General features: G+C 34.2%; 1 pseudogene; it reads right to left on the reverse strand.

The window, feature by feature from the left end:
• Positions 1-210: 210 nt before the first annotated feature.
• LOC150037771 (uncharacterized) lies at positions 211-2,485 on the reverse strand (annotated as a pseudogene).
• Positions 2,486-14,335: the final 11,850 nt, after the last annotated feature.

The raw sequence follows: 14,335 nt of genomic DNA on the forward strand, positions 1-14,335 counted from the left end.
AATACATATTACATCTATATTTGAAAACAAAACTGATATGAGAGTCGAGAGTGTACATCAGAAATAGAAATGTCATATGACTCATAGTCACATACAATCAAATTAGAAATTGCAACATAAAATCAATTGTCAAATACAACTCAATTACAATAAAACATAAAGTCAATTGTCAAATACAACCAAATTACAATAAAATCAAATGATAAATGCTTAATCGATAACTAACAACTTTGCAAAATCTGGAAGGTCATGAATCTATTTTTCATTGTCCATAACCGCTCTGAATCCTATATAATTAAGATTAAGAAGAGAAAGACAACCTCATCAAGATTTTAAACTAACAAGTTACAACTACAAAATACAAATGAATAAAGTTTAAAGTTAAACAATTAAATAAATACATTCTTCAGATAATGAAGCTTCTTCTATGTCATGTTGAACTTTAAGATCTATTGGAACAAAATTTAGCCAATTTTAAGTACAAATAAGAGCCTCCACTATTTTTGGAGCCAATGAACAACGTGATGAATCAACAACACGTGCTCCTATACTAAAAGCCGATTCAGACGCTACAGTAGATACTGTAATTGCCAAAATATCTCTAGCCATACGACTAAAAACCTCAAACCGATGACTGTTCATCTTCCACCATTGAAGTATGTCAAAATCACCTTCATTCTTAACATTGGCTTCCAACAAATAAATATCAATCTCTGAACCCTATTCGAAAGGTGTAGTCTCATCACCGTCAAAATTAATATCAATTGTATCATAGACAAACTCTTCACCCATCTTTTCAGTTGGATCACAATCAATCATGGTCTCTGAGGCTGAGATAACTGGTGTATTAGTAGTAGTACTCCCACTCCCACTCCCACTCTTGAGTATAAGTTGTACTTTACTCATGAAAGAGACGTCTACAACATTGTTCCACTATATTTCCCATAGAATTGGCAAGGCCCAAAAAATTATTTAAGGCAAAAAGATACAAACCTTAGTTTTTTTTCGAGGATCTAGCACAATAGCAATATACAACAATAGATTATTTTTTTCATTGTTCCCCCTAATATTTCTCAAAATTGGCCTTCATGCTATTGGCCATTCCAACTACCATTGCATTTACACTACCAACATTCAAACATATACAATTCTAAACCACTATAATCTGATGCAAAATCATATTTGAAGTAGTGTACAAAGACCCTAAAATTTTCAACGTCACATCATAAAAGACCTTTAAAAACCTAATCAACATCTTAGCATTTGTCCAATCTTCCTTATTTGGTAACAAATCGTGTCTATCAGAAGCATCTTCATCTTCTAATCTATCAAAAGCCTCTTCAAACTTCACAGCTGCCTCAAGTATCAAATATGTAGAGTTCCATCTAGTGGGAACATCAGGACACACATAACTCTTACAAGAAATTTTTTCAATTTCAAAAAACGTGCAGGAGAAGATCTTATAAATCGTGCAGCATATCGAATCCTTTCAATGCAATCATTATGTTCCTTAAAAGCATCACATACTATGAGATTTAATATATGAGCAAAACAACGAACATGCAGAAATTCTCCACCAAACAATAATCTTTCAGAAGATAAGTAATAGCAGTGTCATTCGAACTTGCATTATCAACCGTCAAAGTCATTACCCTTTCAATGCCCAAATCCTTCAAATTCTTTTCAATGGTTTTACCAACAGTATCACCTTTATGATTCTCAATTGGAATAAAACTAAGTATCTTTTTATGTAATCTCCAATCAGAATCTATGAAATGGGCAGTTAGTACCATGTAATTTATATTTTGTCCCAATATCCAACAATCTGTAGTGAGAGAAACTCTATACTTCTTGTTCACAAACATGTCTTTCAAACGCTTTTTCTTATTAACATACAACTTAAGCACATCTCCAGCCACAGTAAACCAAGACAGAACAACAAATCTAGGTTGACTTGCACATGTTAATCTATCGACAAATTTCTTAAATCCTTTACCCTCCACAAACTTGAATGACAATTCGTCAACAATTACCATTTCAACCAACACTTCCCGACAACTCTCTAAACTATATGACTCACATACAAGTTGTGATGTATTATCCCCAACATTGTCTTTGTCTTTACTTTTGAAAGCTAATGTCATTTGGGTTGGATCTCTCTTCTTTTGGTAAGAGTATTTTTTACAATTTTCCAAATGATTCTTCATAGTCCCAGTACCATTACGTTTAGAATGACATGCATAAACAACTCCACAGTACTTACATTGAGCATGGGGTCTTTAGGATCACCTTTTAGCCTCTCAAAATGATCCCAAACCATGGATTTTTTTACAGCCTTCCTTTTTTTTGGTGGATTTGGAACATCTGATATCTCATTTGCTAAATCAACATCAATGATATTTGTATTGGCATCCGTTTCTGCATCTCGTTTATTTTTTGAAGCATCAGCTGCAGTTCCATCAATTTCCATATCCGTTGAATCCATGTAGCTGAACCACACCATGTCAAACGTCAGTATCACACAATTCACAAAAACTCAAAATATTTCAGCTTTACAAAAACTCAAGTCTCAAAGTATTTACAAAAACTCAGCTTCTCAAAGTATTTACACCACCTTCACATACTTTGATAACTCAAAATTAATCTTAGTAAGATTGTTAAGTTCATGCACACTAAGGATGGCTTGGACAATTGTTTTAAAAAAATAATTTCCATTTTTGTTTTCAAAGTACAAGATTATGGCACTGGCCACTGTGTATAATACATTACAATTGCTACCCATACATCCATAATTTTACATATGAAATTAAAACGACTGGGATGGAAGATATCAAGATACAGACTTGCAGAATTGGCAACGGTTGGAATGGAAGGAAGAACGAAGAAGAATGGCTCAACTAGAATGAAAGATACGGCTGGAATGGAAGATACGACTGGAACTGAAACGGCTGGAATGGAAGGCGATCGATGACGGCTAGAATGAAGAAGATGGCTAGAACGAAGAAGAAAGATGGCTGGAACAAGAAGAAAGAAGAAGAACGACGACTGGAAGTGGAAGGATTTGATGGCTAACCGGCTGCTGGCTGGAACGAAGAAGACGGCATGCTACTCAACGAACTCGAACGAAGAAGAAGATTGTTAACCCTAATTTTTTAAAATGGTATTATATATATATATATATATATATATATATATATTAAATAATAAAACGGTTGGGTCGGGTCGAGACTCGACCCATAACGCGTCCGACCGTCGCTAGAATCGATTTGAAAAACCAAAAACTGACACTGACCTCTCTGAGTAGATTTCCGACCGTCCAACTCCATTTCGGCTAGTTTGGGTCGGTCGTGTCGGTTTTTTGGTCTAACATGCTCACCCCTAATTATAATAAAATTGAGGGAAAAAAGAATCATAATCAGTCATACAAGTTCACTACCCACCAATACTTTCATATATAAATGATTAATACTTGAGAGATAAAAAAATGAGAATCACCTAGTTTTATAGGTTTTGTATGACGGTGATTACAGACAAACTAGAGCTTTCAATGATGATCCAATGGTTCAAAATGAGATTCTATGTATCTTGAGCCGGCTGACCAAATTTAAGCACAATCCAACGGTTCAAACTTCAACAAGCAACAACTTTGTGGAAGTTATCGCTGATAACCGAATTGCTGTTTTTCTCTCCGATGTTCTCTTTTTTTTCACTCTCTTTTCCTTAATTCATCCCCATATCACATAAAAGAAAACCTAGGACTTTCAAGATGGACCAACCTGAAAATTAGTCCCAATAGGGCTCATAAAACACAAATTTAAAAATAAAGTCTTACTTGTGCAATAAGTAGGTTAGACATCCACATCAAAAATCAGCTAGACACTCATTGATGTTAAGAATGGAGAATTGACCATGTATGTTAATGATCAGATGACTTCAATTTCCTCTCAACAATGAAATTCCTTAATAATATGGAAGATTGTAGCATAATCAATCAATTGGTAGAGTGCCAGACCAATGATGATGAGAGAAAATAATAAATGGAAGTTGATAATGCAATGTTGGAAATTGATAATGCCATGTTGGAAAGCACCCCACATGAGAAAACATTAGACTGGTACCAATGCTTTGCAGATGCCTTAATTACAAAAGAAAAACAAAAGAAATGGCACGATGCCCATCAACAAATAAAATTCCACAAAGGCCAGAGAGTTCTGTTGTTTAATTCATGACTTCGTCTTTTTCCAAGAAAATTGAAATCTCGGTGGTTTGGACTTTCACAATTCATGAAGTGCACACGCATGGTGCAGTGGACCTGATCTCAGCAAATGGGAAAGATTGCTCAAGGTAGCAAGCATTGGCGAAAGCCATATCAGACGTGTCTCACAATATTTAGCCTCTCTTTGTAAATTAGATAGTTAAAGAGATTTATATTTTACAATAAGACCATATGTAACTCAATTTTAATCCTGAGTGAGTTATGAAGTTCTACCTGTGAAGAACTCCTCCTTTGATTTGCATTAGTGAAAGTGGTCAATGTTGTCGACTCAATATACCTACCATTTTAAGGACTTAACCAAATGGAGAGTTGTGAACGTAATTCCACAACATGGAATTCACTTTTTCCTATATAGCATAAGTAGATGAGTAGTTCTGTTAAGTGCTGACTTTGGAAGTTAAATCAGGGGCTCCATCCTCTCACTGGCTCGAGAATGACTTCGTTTATGATTGGACTATAAACAAATGGCTTATTAGAGATCGATGATACGTAAGAAGATAGAGGTAATTACAGGGGTAAAACGAACATTCGATCCAACTGTAATTACAAACAACTTGTGAAGAATCGACTTACATATAGTTAAAATAACAAGATATGCATTTACAAAATTACAGCATGCTATAGCTTATATTAAATGATTAATTATTTGAATAATATTATAGGTTAAAACCCAATTCAATAAAATTAACAATTGAATTGAAGGGAACCATGAGCGAAAGCAAATTGAAGGATCCCCTGTAATTACAATAAAATTAATAATTGAATAACTGTAATTACCTTCTGAAGCAAATTGAATTCAATAAAATTAATAATTGAATTGAATTAAAATTATTAATGTTCCCTTTAATTTGGGATCCTTCATTGTTTGTAATTATTGAATTGAAGGGAACCATGAGCGAAAGCAAGGTCGTCCTAATTCCTATTTTTCATTTAATGTAGTTTTTACAGTAAATAAATAACAAGATATGCATTTATAAAATTACAGTATGCTTTTAATAAAAAAAAAAAACTTAGAGTTTCAGAAAACCATACCTTTGAAGACTTTTTTTAAGAATCACTCGAACAGAATACAAACACTACCATAATGGTTTTTTCGGTATTCTCAGGCGAGAATCCAGAAGTGGTGGATTCTGACTATTTTGGAATGAGAGAATTCGATTTGAGTAGAGAGGAGGAAGAGTTAAGAATGTTTTCAACAACTCAAACCTCACATAACTATATTTCTCTTTCTCACAGTGTGTGTCACCAAGAAGTAAACTCTCTCCCCTCTTTCTAAAACCAAAAAATACAGCAACCACCCATTTACGTGGGTGGAGAGAAAAGATGGGGAGAGAGTTGTAATTCCCTCCCTCATTTTAATTATAATACTATTTAATATATATATATATAATTATACTTTATATCAAATATGACATATAACTTATAATTTTAATATTGTATCACATACAATATAACCTATAGTCTCTTTTCTCTCTCATATGGCGTTTAACATAAATCACATTTATATTAAATTTAAAATTTTTTAATCCAATTCATATAAATAATATTTGAATCATAATCAAATATTTATTTCCTCTCACTAAAGCTATAATACATCAAATACATTATAATAATTATATAACATATAATTAAAATAACTTAATTATATCATATATAATTAAATCCCTCTATTAATTTAAACAATTCAAATTAATCTAAAAACGGATTCTCATTTAATCCTATTGAGTTGCCAAGGGGACCTCATGGAGTTGTAGCTTGAAGCTCTGACGATACATGAATAATAATCAAACTCTTTAATTAAATTATTCACCATCCGTTAACTATCAGACACTTTACTAAAAACCGATAGATGCACTCTTTGTACTACAGATATATTTTTGTGTCCACTAGTTATAACCAATCAACAGTACGATGACCCTTCACAAATTGCTAGTAAGTACAGCTAGGCCAAAATCACCATTTTGCCCCTCTAGTCACATCTAATTCCTTAAGTACCACTGATCCCTCTAATGAACAAAAGATTATAGTCCAACTATGATTAACCCCTCTCGGGCCAGGTGAGGGTGTGATACCACATTGTTCAAGTCCCAAAATCATCTCTTAAGGGAGCAATTTATCTACTTACCTAGACCTCGGGGAAGGAGTGAACTTCTTTTTGTGTAGCTGTGTTCCCAGCTCTCCAATCAGACGAATCCTCAAAATGGTAGGCTTGTAGAGTCGGCGATCTGGTCACTCTCACCCATACAAATCAAAGGACCGCCTCATAGACAGGGGTTCACAACTCACTCAGAATTCAAGTCATGTTACCTATAGTTATCCTGGTGCAATGTAAGTCTCTATTATGAGCAGTGTTATATAATGAGACTAAACATTTCGTAGTCCAGTCTTATACAAACTCCTTTGTATAGAATATACCCGCTCACATGTCTAGACATGAATGATCAGGATCAAATCATTTGTAGCACTTTACAATAATTGTAACACCTACAAAACGGGCCATACTCGTAGTGTCACCGGGATAAGGTACCCAACCATATCCATCTACTACATACCATTTAGGATATCACTTAAACATGATCCACCCGTATTTTTCTACATACATGTTTAAATTACAAGATAACCTGGGATGTTAGTTTATTGGTTTGTGGTTAATGCAACTAAAATATGAATAAAATATCATATATTTTATTAAATGGACAACGAGTTTGAATAAAATAACATATATTTTTATTAAATAAACAATGAATTTGTTCAATACATTTACAACTATAGGACCCTATGAGATATAGGGCATCAATCCCAATAATCTCCCACTTGACTTAAAGCTAATGGGGTGTATAATATAGTCAAAATACAAAGTACACAAATAATAAACTAGGGCATAACACGTGCCCAATACAAATCTCCCATTTGTCCTAGTCTAGACATGGCTTGTTCCATAGACCCATACTCTGCAGATTACCTTCAAACACCTTAGTCATGAGGGCCTTAGTAAATGGATCAACAACATTATGCTCTGAAGCTATCTGCATGACAATCACGTCTCTTTGATGCACAATCTCTCGAATGAGATGATACTTCCGCTCTATATGCTTCTCGTACTTGTGACTCTTAGGCTCTTGGGAATTAGCCATAACACCACTATTATCACAATCAAGTGTGACGGGCTTTGACATATCTGGAAAAACTTCCAGCTCAGTCAAGAATTTCCTGAGCCGAACAACTTCCTTAGCAGCTTCATAACCCGTTACATACTCATCCTCTATAGTGGAGTCAGCAATGCACCTTTGCTTGGTGCTTCTCTATACTACTGCCCCTCCGTTAAGAGTGAACACTCATCCTGATGTGGATTTCCTAGAGTTCTTATCAGTATGAAAATCAGAGTTCATGTATACCGTAAGGATTAAATCCTTAGAACCATACACGATCATGTGGTCCCTCATTCTTTGTAGATACTTGAGGATGTTTTTAACGACGGTCAAGTGATCTAATCCTGGATTAGATTGATATCTACTAACTATCCCTACTGCATAGCAGACATCAGATCTCGTACATAACATCGCATACATTAGGCTACCAATAGTCGAAGCATAGGGGATCCATCTCATTTTCTCAATCTCTTGAGGTGTTTTAGGATACTGTTCCTCAGACAATATCTCTCCATGTCTGAAAGGAAATAAGCCCCTCTTGGAGTTCTGCATCGAATATTTGACAAGCATCTTGTCAATATACGATGCTTGAGACAGAGCTAGCATTTTTTTTATTTCAATCTCTAAAAATCTGAATACCCAGAACAAACTGAGTCTCTCCTGAATCTTTCATTTAGAATTGAGTCGCTAGCCAGTTCTTAACTTCAGTCAGTAATCCTACATCATTCCCAATGAGTAGGATATCATCTATGTATAACACTAGAAAAATCATTGAACTGTTGATAATTTTCTTGTATACAAAAGGCTGATTAAGCTTGCAAACCTTTTGCTTTTGACCTTGGATTATGAATCTCTTGAGCTGCTCCATGTAAATGGTCTCCTCAAGATTGGCATTTAGAAAGGCAGTCTTGAGGTCCCTCTACCAAATCTCATAGTCATAATATGAGGCAATGGATAGGAGAATCCAGATAGACTTAAGCATGGTAACAGGTGAGAAAGTATCCTTATAGTAAACTCTCTCAACCTGGGTATAATTATTTTCCACGAGTCTAGCCTTGAAGGTTTGCACTTTCCCATCAGCACCTTGTTTCCTCTTATAGATCCATTTACAACCTATAGGTTTAACCCCATCAGATTGATCTACAATATTCCATACGAAATTGAAGTACATAGACTCCATTTCGAGATCCATCGCTTTGATCCATTCATCTTTGTCACTTCTTGTAAGACAATGGATCCTCAACTTCACCATCAGCTACTATAACAAAGATTTCTGTTAAACCCATATAGCGAATAGGTGGGTTCGTAACCCTCCCACTACATCAAGGTTCCATCAATACTTTAGGTGGATTCGACCTACTAGATGATCCTACTTCAATAACTCTTGTTGAGGTACTAGGTTCTTCAATAACTTTTGTTGAAGATTCAGTAGTTTCTTAGGAAATTTCATTCAACACATTCTTACTTCTGGGTTTGTGCTCCCTTATGTGACTTTCATCAAGAAAAATAGCATTTGTCGATACAAACACTTTGTTTTCTTTAGGATCAAAGAAGTAATCACCTCTCGTTCCTTTCGGGTAGCCTACAAATAGTCACAATCTTGAACGTGGTTCTAATTTCTTAGGATTAGCCTCAAGCACATGTGCTGGGCAACCCCTGCTTTTGAAATGACATAAACTAGCTTTACAACTATTCCATAACTCCAAAGGTGTTCTAGCAACACTCTTGGATGGAACACAGTTCAAGATGTACGTTACAGTCTCTACTGCATAACCCCAAAACAAGTCAGATAAGGAAGTGTAACTCATCCTAGATTGAACCATGTCGAATAGGGTTTGAGTCCTTTCTGATACACCATTTTGTTGAGGTGTATCAGGTGCTAAGAGTTGGGATACTATTTCCATTCTATCAAATAATTCTGGAATGTTAAATCCATAAACTCTCCACCTCAATCAGATCGAAATGTTTTAATCATTTTGTTTAATACATTTTCAACTTCAACCTTGAATTCTCTAAACTTTTCAAAAGATTCAGACTTATGTTGCATTAAATAAACACATCCATATCTTGAATAATCATTAGTAAAAATGAAAAATATTCATAACTTCCCCTAGTTTTTACATTCATCGGACCACAGAGGTCTAAATGTACTAGCTCTAAAGATTCTTTGGCCCTGTGACCCTTTCCAGTAAAAGGTCTATTAGTCATCATGCCTTCAAGACATGATTCACATACACGTAAAGAATTTTCTTTTAACTCGTTTAGAAGTCCATTCTTCACCAACCTATCAATACTACTGAGAATGATGTGTCTTAGTCTTCGGTGCCAAAGTTGGGCATTTTCTTTAGGAGAAATTTTAAGCCTTTTATGTTGAGTTACTGCAGTCTTAAACATTTATGTGTTATAGAGGGCATTAATTGCTAACAGTCTTAGTATATAAAGATTATTTTCCAGTTTTGCAGAACAAATATCAACACCATTTTTAGAAATAGATATTTTATTTACAAGGAAGTTGATAGAGTATAAATGTTCAAGCAAACACTTTACAGATATCGGGTTCATTTTTAAATCAGGAACTACATAAACATTTTCTAAGATAAGAAATTTGTTCTATAAAGTCAATCGGAGACCTCCCACTGCCACAGCCGAGACAACGTGCCCATTTCAAACCTGCATCATCATCTCACCAACATCTAGTTGTCGTTAGGAACTAATTCCTTGAAATAAAGAACAAACATGGTTAGTGGCCCTAGAGTCTATAATCTAAGTAGAATCATCATTCTTCACTAAGCAGGTTTCCAATACAAGTAAATCATATTTACCTTGCTTGGCCTTCTTCTTTTTCGCCAAGTATTTGGGACAGTTCCTCTTCCAATGACCATCTTGGTTGCAGTGAAAACAAAATCTCTTGAAACTTTGATGGGTTTTCTACCCTTTTGAGCAACAACTACAGGGTTAGCTTTCCCTTTTCCACCATTCTTTTTCTTCCACTTTTTGGTGCCAGAGGAAGAAGGCACATATGTAGTCCCAGAGGTTGAACCTCTATGGAATTTCTTAGAAGATGAAGTAACGTTTGCTTCACCCTTTTGTTCCTTGAGTTTTATCAAGGATTGGTAGGTCTGTAACTCATTGAGAAGAATGGTCAGGTTGTAGTCAATCCTGTTCAAAATAACATTGCTACGGAAATGAAGGAAATGTTTAGATAAAGATTCCAAAATGAAGTTAACCTGGCTGGCTTCATCGATGCTCGACCCATTCATCTCTACCACGTTGAAGTGGACTATAACGTTGAGAATATATTCTCGAACATATGCACCTTCTTGCATATGGGCATTGAAGGTGTGTTTCAGAGAGTCATGCCTAAGTTGTGCATACGATTATCTGAACATTCCCCTCAGAGACTCCATGATTTCACGAGCTATGAGCATGGGCTCATGCTTCTTGGCCAAGAATTCATTAAGACTAGCCAAGATATACACTCAGGCCTTATCGTTTGCCTGTGTCCAACGATCTCAAGCTTTCCGAACATTTTGAGGAGCATTGAGAGCTGGAATGGGAGGAGAATCCTTCATCAGGACAAAACGAAGATCAAGGATGATCAATATTGTGTTGATTGTGTTTTTCCAACTAGTATAATTCTCTCCCGTTAATTTATCCACGACGAGTAAATTTAAAGTAGCGGTAGCCATATTCAAGTAATTGCTAAAAAAAGAACAAATTATTTACATTTAGTCTACTTGTATTAAACCACTTAAGACAACCAATCAGATTTTTAGCAAATTAGTCTAGTGTACCCTAAGTTACATTTGTTTTACAATGATGTTTCAGTGAGACAAAACAAAAGTCACCGTAGGGTGATTAAGTGCCTCTTCACTAAAATGAGACATTCTCAACCATTAGACAGAAAACAACACATTGTCACTATAACTAATAGTCACTATTTAGTTTAGAATTTGTTAACATCCTTAACAATTCTTGTAAGTATAACCCCCTCATTTTAAGTTCTAGAGTTCCGCCCCAATGAGCTAACCGTAGGGGGACACCCAGATGCCACAAGGCGATGCATGAAACTTTATTTAACTTAATGAGAGAGACTGAGGGATGTGATGTCACACGTCCTGCTCCCACTTACTATAAACACTCTCTTCATTCACCTTGTTATTGACCTATCCAAATGCCACCCGAAGGGGACACCCATGGTGTCTCGAGTCCAAGTGTAGATCTCACGGTGTGAATTTACAAGGAGAAACATGTAGAGGATAAAATGAAGTATTATATACCCTATTTTTCTCCTACTGAATGTTTTACCTAGGGTTAATTAACTTAAGAAATTTTGGCTACTAATTTTTATCTAAATGTTTGTTTAATTTGCTAAAAAACAACACTTGTCTTTGATGACTAAACAATTTTGGTTGAAGTCCCATTAAACTCTTTAATAGACTTTGATCAAACTTGCATGCATGTAACAAATCTATCTAATTCACCTTTCCAGGTAGGTTTCCAGGTAGGGGCACGACATTTCCATCAATTTAAGTACCCCAGCCTATCCAGAACCCCCTTAGCCAAAAGGTCCCTTATAGATACATTTGTTACATATTTAATCTTTTATTAAAAATCAATTTAATCCTATTAAACCAATTAAAAGACTAAACTAAGATTTCTAATCTCATTAGAGATATGATCTTAGGTCTATCTTAATCATGTTTTAAAAAATGATTATAACCTAAGGTGTGCAGGCAACTCTTAATTATTGATTTTAATTCTAATTTCATTTAGTTATAATGATTATAAATAAATGAAATAATTAAAACATCTATTGCATGTTTGACATACTTTAGTTAATCATAACATTTATAAATTAACCTAAGGTAATGTCATGCTTCATGCAATCTCCATTCATTACTAATATATAAAAATTATATAACTATGTACTGGACCATACTATAGCATACTTTGCATACATTCATTTAACCAAATATTAAAATGCTATAATTACATGTATACATATACTATAACATTTATACTATATGATGCATGAGCATGCTATATAATTTAAATCATGTTATATTAACACTTATAATATAAAATGATGCATGAATATAAATGCATAGCCTATGGTGAGTTTTAAAACTATATGACATATAAGATAAAACATACATCATATGTATATTTAACACAAATAGTTAATGGAATGGGATAGGATACTTAAAAGGAAACTTTAAAAAAAAGTCTAACTATTACATGAATAAAAGTCATCTGGATCGAAACAAGTGAACCAGGCCTTGAACCGTTTGAACCGAACCACCACCAAGGAAGTCTCAATGGTGATCATGTAGCAAATTAGTAGTAAGTGTGTAGAAATGTGTTGCACGGTCTTGTAGCATTAGCTACACGATCATGTAGCAAAAGTTACACGATCGTGTGGCAAAAAAAATACACGATCTTGTAGATACGCTTTCTTCTTCATCGAAGTAGTGCTCTGAATTTCTTCTTTGAAGCTGCCCAAGAACAACACGAGCAACTCAAAACAATGAATACAGACTCTATAACAAAAATATGCCCAAAATAGGGGCCTTTACAAACCAAATTTGTAAACGAAATAAAAGCCTTAAAACTAAGTATTCTATCCTAAAACATCCTTCAACAAAACCACATTCATATTCAAATCATTCATCGCATGAACTTTAAACAGAATGTAGAATAAGTAAAACCCACCAACACTGTAAAAAATGATTCAATAAAAAGATGGAATTTGGGATTAGTAATGCAGAAACTTGACTTTGATACCAATTGAAGGATCCCAAATTGAAGGGAACCATGAGCGGAAGTAAGATCGTCCCAATTTCCATTTTTCATTTAATGTAAGTTTTTACAGTAAATAAAGAATAAGATATGAATTTACAAAATTATAGCATGCTTTAACAAAAGAAAAACTTAGGGTTTCATAATACTATAACCTTGAAAACTTTCTTCAAGAATCCCTCGAACAGAATATGAACAATACCACAATGGTTTCCTCGATATTCTCAGGTAGAGAACCTAGAAGTGATGGGCTCTGACTATTTTAGAATGAGGGAATTCGATTTGAGTAGAGAGGAGGAAGAGTTGAGAATGTTTTTCAACAACTCAAACCTCACAGAACTATATATCTCTTTCTCACAGTGTGTGTCACCAAGAAGGAGACTCTCTCCTCTCTTTCTAAAGCCAAAAAGTACAACCACTCACTTTTCTGGGTGGAAAGAAAAGAGGGGGAAGGAGTTGTCCCTCCCTTATTTTAAATTAAAATAACATTTAATATGTATATATATAAATTACATGTTATATCAAATATAACATATAAACTATAGTTTTAATATTGTATCACATATAATATAGGGTAATTACAATTGGTAGCATTTTTAGGAATAATAACCAAGTGTATAACATTATTTTAAAAAATTACAAATATAGACAAGTCTATCATCGATAGACTTCTATTGTTGATAGACTCCCAAGTCTATCGGCGATATACTTCTATTGTTAATAGACTCTTACCAGTGATATGGTCTATCACTGACAACCTCCTACCAATAATATGGTCTATCACAAATAGACTATTAAAATTTGACCAAATTTGCAATTTGTTTTACATTATGTTATATCTGCTAATACTTTGGATCTAATGTCTATATTTGCAACTATCCCTATAATATAACCTATAGTTTCTTTTCTCTCTCATATGACCATTTAATATAAATCACATTTATATTAAATGTAACAATTATGAATCCACTTTGTATAAATAATATTTGAATCATATTCAAATATTTATTTCCTCTCACGAAAGTTATAATGTATCGAATACATTATAATAATTATATCACATATAATTAAAATAACTTAATTATATCACATATAATTAAAATAACTT

Source organism: Benincasa hispida, chromosome 2, assembly GCF_027475165.1.
Source record: "Benincasa hispida cultivar pf3 chromosome 2, pf3_genome.v1.1, whole genome shotgun sequence".
NCBI lineage: Eukaryota > Viridiplantae > Streptophyta > Magnoliopsida > Cucurbitales > Cucurbitaceae > Benincasa > Benincasa hispida.